This window comes from Staurois parvus, unplaced genomic scaffold, assembly GCF_062004578.1.
Source record: "Staurois parvus isolate SC_StPar_1 unplaced genomic scaffold, SC_StPar_1.0 ptg000011l, whole genome shotgun sequence".
NCBI lineage: Eukaryota > Metazoa > Chordata > Amphibia > Anura > Ranidae > Staurois > Staurois parvus.
This window is the reverse complement of record NW_028317807.1, coordinates 22,558,710-22,566,920: the sequence shown is the minus strand read 5'-3', so window position 1 is coordinate 22,566,920 and position 8,211 is coordinate 22,558,710. Positions and strand designations below refer to the sequence as shown.

Here is an 8,211-nt window from a genome sequence, read left to right as displayed (position 1 = left end):
GGGCCCCATTAAATGCCCCTGGTACCTTTTATAGGCTTTTTTGGGTGTGTTTTGAGTGTGAGCAAGGACACAGGGGCTCCATGATCCCCTATTTCCCGGGGCCCCATGAGTTTTCAGTCCGCCCTTGGTGGGGGATAGATAAGGGGGACACTGATGGTAAGGGAAAGATGAGGGGGACACTGATAGTGAGGGATAAATGAGGGGGACACTGATGGCAGGAGACAGCTGAGGCAGACACTGATGGTGAGGGATAGATGAGAGGGACACTGATGGTGAGGGATAAATGAGGGGGACACTAATGGCAGGAGACAGCTGAGGCGGACACTGATGGTGAGGGATAGATGAGGGGGACACTGATGGTGAGGGATAAATGAGGGGGACACTAATGGCAGGAGACAGCTGAGGGGGACACTGATGGTGAGGGATAGATGAGGAAGACACTGATGGCAAGGTACAGATCAGGGGGACACTGATGGTGAGGGATAGAAAAGGGGGACACTGATGGCAGGAGACAGATGAGGGAGACACTGATGGTGAGGGATAGATGAGGAAGTTCTGATGGTGAGGGATAGATGAGGGAGTTCTGATGGTGAGGGATAGATGAGGGGGCACTAATGGCAGAAGACAGATGAGGGGGAGGGGCGGACTGACCATTTGGAAACTCGGGCACTGCCCGAGGGCCCAGGGTCAGAAGGGGGCTCCATGAGATGCCCCTGGTACCTTTATCATAGGCTTTTTTTGAGTTTGGGAAAGGACACAGGGGCCCCATGATCTCCTATTGCTCGGGGGCCCCATGAGTTGTCAGTCTGCCCCTTGGAGATATTGATGGTGAGGGATAGATGAGGGAGTTCTGATGGTGAGGGATAGATGAGGGGGGCACTAATGGCAGAAGACAGATGAGGGGGACACTGATGTCTCTGCAAGTGAAATCTGTGCAGTTTTCCCATCACTTTTCATGCATGTATGGTGTGAACGAGCACACGTATGCTTTTAGGGGAGTTTAGAGGCTGAACAAAAACACTGCACCTAAATGCTTGTACATGTGTCTAAGCGCTAGGTGCATTTAGTGCATGAGCATGATTTCATTTCAATAGCCAGAATAAACTATTATTCTGGCCTATGAAATGAATGAATACATAAGCACTTGAAGCGTCAAGCATTTTTTCTGCCAAAACGCTGCTGCCAGGAGGGAAGACTTTCAGGAAATTTGGCAAAATGTCCCGTGTGCATGAGGCCTTTGACTTGTACATGATATACACATGCACTTATTTTTTTTGTAAAACTTTTCACATAAAATGTACCTCGTTATTGTTTTCATGGTTATATTGTTTATTTGTTGTACTGAACTCTTTTCTATCGCCTTGCAGACTGCAGAGGCTCTAAGAACAGACATCCATCCTCCCCTCACATCGTGAACTGACTGAACCTCTGGAAGTCCGCACATGCTCAGTCAGCACCACCTAGTGGCCAGCGAGGACGAGCGCGGAGCGGGCACGTCTACAGAGATGCCGGGGATGCTGGCTGGGCGCTCATTGTCCCTGAGAATCACAGCTACAATGTAACGGTGTCACGCCTAGCAGATGTGAGCGATACTTTATTGTAGTGTGTTCCTCTTCATGTCGGGGATGGACGGCTGAGATCGGAGGACGCTGTCATTGCTGGGCTGAACTCGGGAAGTTCGGTGGACTCCAGGCAGAAGAGGACATGGATCTCCTGCTCCTCCCGGCACCTCCGAGCCCGTCCGGGGAATAGAGGTGAGACTGACCGCAGGGGGATACAGAGAAGTGGATGACATGACAGGGGATACAGGGACAGAGGGATACATGAAAGTGGATGACATGATAGGGGGATACAGGGAAGTGGATGACATGATAGGGGGGTACAGGGAAGTGGATGACATGATAGGGGGGTACAGGGAAGTGGATGACATGATAGGGGGGTACAGGGACAGGGGGATACAGGGACAGGGGGATACAGGGAAGTGGATGACATGATAGGGGGATACAGGGACAGGGGGATACAGGGACAGAGGGATACATGAAAGTGGATGACATGATAGGGGGGTACAGGGAAGTGGATGACATGATAGGGGGGTACAGGGACAGGGGGATACAGGGACAGGGGGATACAGGGAAGTGGATGACATGATAGGGGGATACAGGGACAGGGGGATACAGGGACAGAGGGATACATGAAAGTGGATGACATGATAGGGGGATACAGGGAAGTGGATGACATGATAGGGGGGTACAGGGAAGTGGATGACATGATAGGGGGGTACAGGGACAGGGGGATACAGGGACAGGGGGATACAGGGAAGTGGATGACATGATAGGGGGATACAGGGACAGGGGGATACAGGGACAGGGGGATACAGGGAAGTGGATGACATGATAGGGGGATACAGGGACAGGGGGATACAGGGAAGTGGATGACATGATAGGGGGATACAGGGACAGGGGGATACAGGGAAGTGGATGACATAACAGGGGAATGCAGGAATGTATCTGGGGATGGAGTTGAGCTTTTCCTGGGAGGAGGATGGGGCTCCTCTTCTGGGATCAGAGCTGAATTTTTAGGTGTACAAGTTGTGTGTGTGGACCCAGAGCTTGTATACTATGTGTCTGACTCCAGGCATTGTTATCTTCTGAGTGGGGCACAATTGAGGGCTTCCTTGTTGAAGAAGTGCTTATTGTCTTGCTCCTTGTCTCTGAAATTCTGATCTGAGAATTTATACCACAATCGTGCTCCTGCTGGTGGCTCTCCAAAGTGTAGAAGTTGTGTTTTAAAGGAAATTTTTTATCTCCGGAGAACAGGAGGTGAGAGCGGAAAAGATGTTTTGGAGTTGGCTGTATCTATACAAAGAGGGATGAATATGGGTTATGGGTGTGCATAGAGGGTTGAGCATGGGTTATGGGTGTATAGAGAGAAATGAGTATGGATTATGTGTGTACAGAGAAGAATCAGTATGGGTTATAGGTGTACAAAGAGGAATGAGTATGGGTTATGGGTGTACAGAGAAGAATTAGTATGGGTTATGGGTGTACAGAGAAGAATCAGTATGAGTTATGGGTGTACAGAGAGGAACGAGTATGGGTTATGGGTGTACAGAGAGGAATGAGTGTAAGTTATGGGTGTAAAAAGAGGAATGAGTATGGGTTATGGGTGTACAGAGAGGAATGAATGTAGGTTATGGGTGTACAAAGAGGAATGAGTATGGGTTATGGGTGTACAAGGAGGAATGAGTGTAGGTTATGGGTGTACAAAGAGGAATGAGTATGGGTTATGGGTGTACAGAGAGGAATGAGTGTAGGTTATGGGTGTACAAAAAGGAATGAGTATGGGTTATGGGTGTACAGAGAGGAATGAGTGTAGGTTATGGGTGTACAAAGAGGAATGAGTATGGGTTATGGGTGTACAGAGAGGAATGAATATGGGTTATGGGTGTACAGAGAGCAATGAGTATGGATTATGGGTGTACAGAGAGAAATGAGTATGGGTGTACAAAGAATGAGTATGGGTTATGGTGTCCAGAGAGGAATGTGTATGGATTATTGGTGTCCAGAGAAGAATGTGTATGCATTATGGGTGTCCAGAGAGGAATGAGTATGGGTTATGGGTGTCCAGAGAGGAATGAGTATGGATTATGGGTGTCCAGAGAGGAATGAGTATGGGTTATGGTGTACAGAGAGGAATGTGTATGGATTATGGGTGTCCAGAGAGGAATGAGTATGGGTTATGGGTGTCCAGAGAGGAATGAGTATGGATTATGGGTGTCCAGAGAGGAATGAGTATGGGTTATGGGTGTCCAGAGAGGAATGAGTATGGGTTATGGGTGTCCAGAGAGGAATGAGTATGGATTATGGGTGTCCAGAGAGGAATGAGTATGGGTTATGGTGTACAGAGAGGAATGTGTATGGATTATGGGTGTCCAGAGAGGAATGAGTATGGGTTATGGGTGTCCAGAGAGGAATGAGTATGGGGTATGGGTGTACAGAGAGGAATGAGTATGGGTTATGGGTGTACAGAGAGGAATGAGTATGGGATATGGATGTACAGAGAGGAATGACCATGGTTAAAGTGTGTACATAGAGGGATGCCTGTGGGTTATTGGTGTACATAGAGGCGTGACCATGGGTTATGGGTGTACATAGAGGGATAAGCATGGACTATAGGTGTACATAGAGGGATGAGCATGGACTATGGGTGTACATAGAGGGATGAGCATGGACTCTGGGTGTACATAGAGGGTTAAGCATGGACTATAGGTGTACATAGAGGGATGAGCATGGACTATGGGTGTACATAGAGGGATGAGCATGGACTATGGGTGTACATAGAGGGATGAACATGGACTATGGGTGTACATAGAGGGATGAGCATGGACAATGGGTGTACATAGAGGGATGAGCATGGACTATGGGTGTACATAGAGGGATGAGCATGGACTATGGGTGTACATAGAGGGATGAGCATGGACTATGGGTGTACATAGAGGGATGGGCATGGACTATGGGTGTACATAGAGGGATGAGCGTGGACTATGGGTGTACATAGAGGGATGAGCATGGACTATGGGTGTACATAGAGGGATGAGCGTGGACTATGCGTGTACATAGAGGGATGAGCGTGGACTATGGGTGTGCATAGAGCGATGAGCGTGGGCTATGGGTGTGCATAGAGTGATGAGCGTGGGCTGTGGGTGTGCATAGGGGGATGAGCGTGGACTATGGGTGGACATAGAGCGAGGAGCGTGGACTATGGGTGGACATAGAGTGAGGAGCGTGGACTATGGGTATACAAAGAGGGATAAGCATGGGCTTATGGGTCTATATAGAGGGATGAGCATGGGCTATGGGTGTACATAGAGTGATGAGCTTGGGCTATGGGTGTAGATAGAGGGATGAGTGTGGACTATGGATGGACATAGAGGGATGAGCGTGGGCTACGGGTGGACATAGAGAGATAAGCGTGGGCTATGACTGTACATAGAGGGATGAGCGTGGGCTATGGGTGTTCATAGAGGGATGAGTATGGGCTATGAGCATACATAGAGGGATGAACGTGGGCTATGAACTTACGTAGAGGGATGAGCGGGGGCTATGGGTGTTCATAGAGGGATGAGTGTTGGCTATGAGCATACATAGAGGAATGAACATGGGCTATGAACTTACATAGAGGGATGAATGTGGGCTATGGGCGTACATAGAGGGATGAGCTTGGACTTTGGGCGTACATAGAGGGTTGAGCGTGGGCTATGGATGTACATAGAGGGATGAGCGTGGGCTATGGGTGAACATAGAGGGATGAGCGTGGGCTATGGGTGAACATAGAGGGATGAGCGTGGGCTGTGGGTGTACATAGAGGGATGAGCGTGGGCTATGGGTATAGATAGAGGGATGAGTGTGGACTATGGATGGAGATAGAGGGATGAGCGTGGGCTATGGGTGGACATAGAAAGATTTGCGTGTGCTATGAGTGTACATAGAGGGATGAGCGGGGGCTATGGGTGGACATAGAGGGATGAGTGTGGGCTATGAACTTACAGAGAGGAATGAACGTGGGCTATGGGTGTACATAGAGGGATGAGCTTGGACTATGAGCGTTCATAGAGGGATGAGCGTGGGCTATGGGTGTACATAGAGGGATGAGCGTGGGCTATGGGTGTACATAGAGGGATGAGTGTGGGCTATGGGTGAACATAGAGGGACGAGCGTGGGCTGTGGGTGTACATAGAGGGATGAGCGTGGGCTATGGGCGTACATAGAGGGATGAGCGTGGGCTATGGGTGAACATAGAGGGATGAGCGTGGGCTATGGGCGTACATAGAGGGATGAGCGTGGGCTGTGGGTGAACATAGAGGGATGAGCGTGGGCTATGGGCGTACATAGAGGGATGAGCGTGGGCTATGGGCGTACATAGAGGGATGAGCGTGGGCTATGGGTGAACATAGAGGGATGAGCGTGGGCTATGGGCGTACATAGAGGGATGAGCGTGGGCTATGGGCGTACATAGATGGATGAGCGTGGGCTATGGGCGTACATAGAGGGATGAGCGTGGGCTATGGGTGAACATAGAGGGATGAGCGTGGGCTATGGGCGTACATAGAGGGATGAGCGTGGGCTATGGGCGTACATAGAGGGATGAGCGTGGGCTATGGGTGAACATAGAGGGATGAGCGTGGGCTGTGGGTGTACATAGAGGGATGAGCGTGGGCTATGGGTGTACATAGAGGGACGATCTTGGGCTATGGGTGTACATAGAGGGACGATCTTGGGCTATGGGTGAACATGGAGGGATGGGCTATGGGTGTATACAGAGTGATGTGCATGGGTTATTGATGTACATAGAGGAATGAATATGGGTTATGTGTGAACAAAGAGGAATGGCCATGGTTGAAGTGTTTATATGGAGAAATGCCTGTGGGTTATTGTGTACATTGAAGGGTGACCATAGGTTATGGGTGTATGTAGAGCAGTGAGTATAGGTAATGTGTATACATAAAGAGATGAGCATGTATTATGTGTGTCCATAGAGGAATGAGTAGGGATTTTGTGTGTTCAGAGAAGAATGAGCAAGGGATATGGGTGTGCAATGAGAGATGAGCAAGGGTTATATGTGTACATATAAAGAATGACCATGGATTATGTGTGTTCATAGAGCGTTGAGCATGGATGCACAGAGATGGGTGAGCATGGGCTGTGGATGCACAGAGAGGGGTGAGCATGGGCTATGGGTGCACAGAGAGGGGTGAGCATGGGCTGTGGATGCACAGAGAGGGGTGAGCATGGGCTATGGGTGCACAGAGAGGGGTGAGCATGGGCTGTGGATGCACAGAGAGGGGTGAGCATGGGCTATGGGTGCACAGAGAGGGGTGGCATGGGCTATGGGTGCAAACATGGGTTATCTAAGTACATAGAGGGATGAGCATGGGTTAGATGTGTACATACAGGAATGGGTTTTGTCCATACATGGGTTGTTTCTGTATACACATTGATGTACAGTGTGTGTGACTGTGTGTGGACAGGTATAGAAATGAGGGGCTATAGCTATACAGATAGAAGTGTCAGTTGGGTCTTTATACAGTTCTAAGTGTTGCAAAGAAAGAATTGTTTATACATGGAGAAGAGTGTGGATTAGGGTAGATATGATCTTTCAAAGGGGTTTATTTACTAAAGCTGGTTTACTCAGAATCTTCTGCACTTCTGCATAGAAACCAATCAGCTTCCAGGTTTTATTTCTAAAGCTTAATTGAACAAGCTGATTTTAGAAGTCGCTTGGCATGCAAATCGCACCCGATGTGGCCGGGGGCTTAGTAAATAAACCCCAATGTGTCTAAACTGATTGTGATTTTTATTAAAACCAGTAACCCTCCTTTCATTCAAATTAGAGAGCTCTTGATCTATTTCTACATTGCCACATCTATTGACTGTGGTGAAATTTTATCTACTTTACTGATTTCTTAAACATCTGTGTGTGTGTGTAGGAGAACCAGTTATAATACAGATCTATTAAGCAAGCAGCTTTAAATGAACGTTTACATTTACTACTTATCACTTGTATTTATGATCGATATTTTCAGTCGATCACAAGGATACTACTTGTGTTGCGTCCTTAATAATATTTTATTAGATGATGACCGGCTTGTTTGCTCTCACTCAAACCTAGATTGATTATGAATCACTTTGTGTATTGCCACTATTAAGTCTTTACAGATGGAGATAAGCATGAATTATGTCTTTACAAAAGGAGATATGTATGTGGATTATGACCCTTTAAAGAGATAAGTGTCTATAGAGTGGGATTAGTGTGAATTATGTCCGTTTGGACAGAGGGTGCCTGTACATGTGCATGACGATTCCTCTATGATTCAACAGGGGTTACCACTTGGTACACTGTATTTTACCTATTCTTAAGAATTTGTGGGCCATGAATGCAGTTTTCGTGTATTTTGGATCACTAATTTGTGAACTATTGCCAGTTTATAGCACTGTAAACTCTGGAGGTGAATAAAAGCTTGCAGATGGTAAAAGTGGGCTATCAATGTCTGTGGAGGAGAACAGACGTGAACATCCTGCATCTTAAATGGCCCTGTAAAAAACAATATCCTTGATTTTGAACATCATGATAATCAAGCTCCATTGTTTGTGATGTCCTAGAGGGTGATAACAAGCACTAGACATTCTCCTTATAAAACAGGGAGATTTTCCA

The 8,211-nt window shown here is 47.7% G+C and overlaps 1 protein-coding gene across 1 annotated transcript in view; it reads left to right on the top strand.

The window, feature by feature from the left end:
* Nucleotides 1-1,494: 1,494 nt before the first annotated feature.
* Nucleotides 1,495-8,211, top strand: part of CUNH3orf70 (chromosome unknown C3orf70 homolog) — a 137,966-nt gene continuing 131,249 nt past the window's right edge. The window contains exon 1 of the mRNA XM_089671645.1: nt 1,495-1,754. The gene's annotated coding sequence lies outside the window, so the exon portion shown is untranslated. The remainder of the gene's footprint in view (nt 1,755-8,211) is intronic.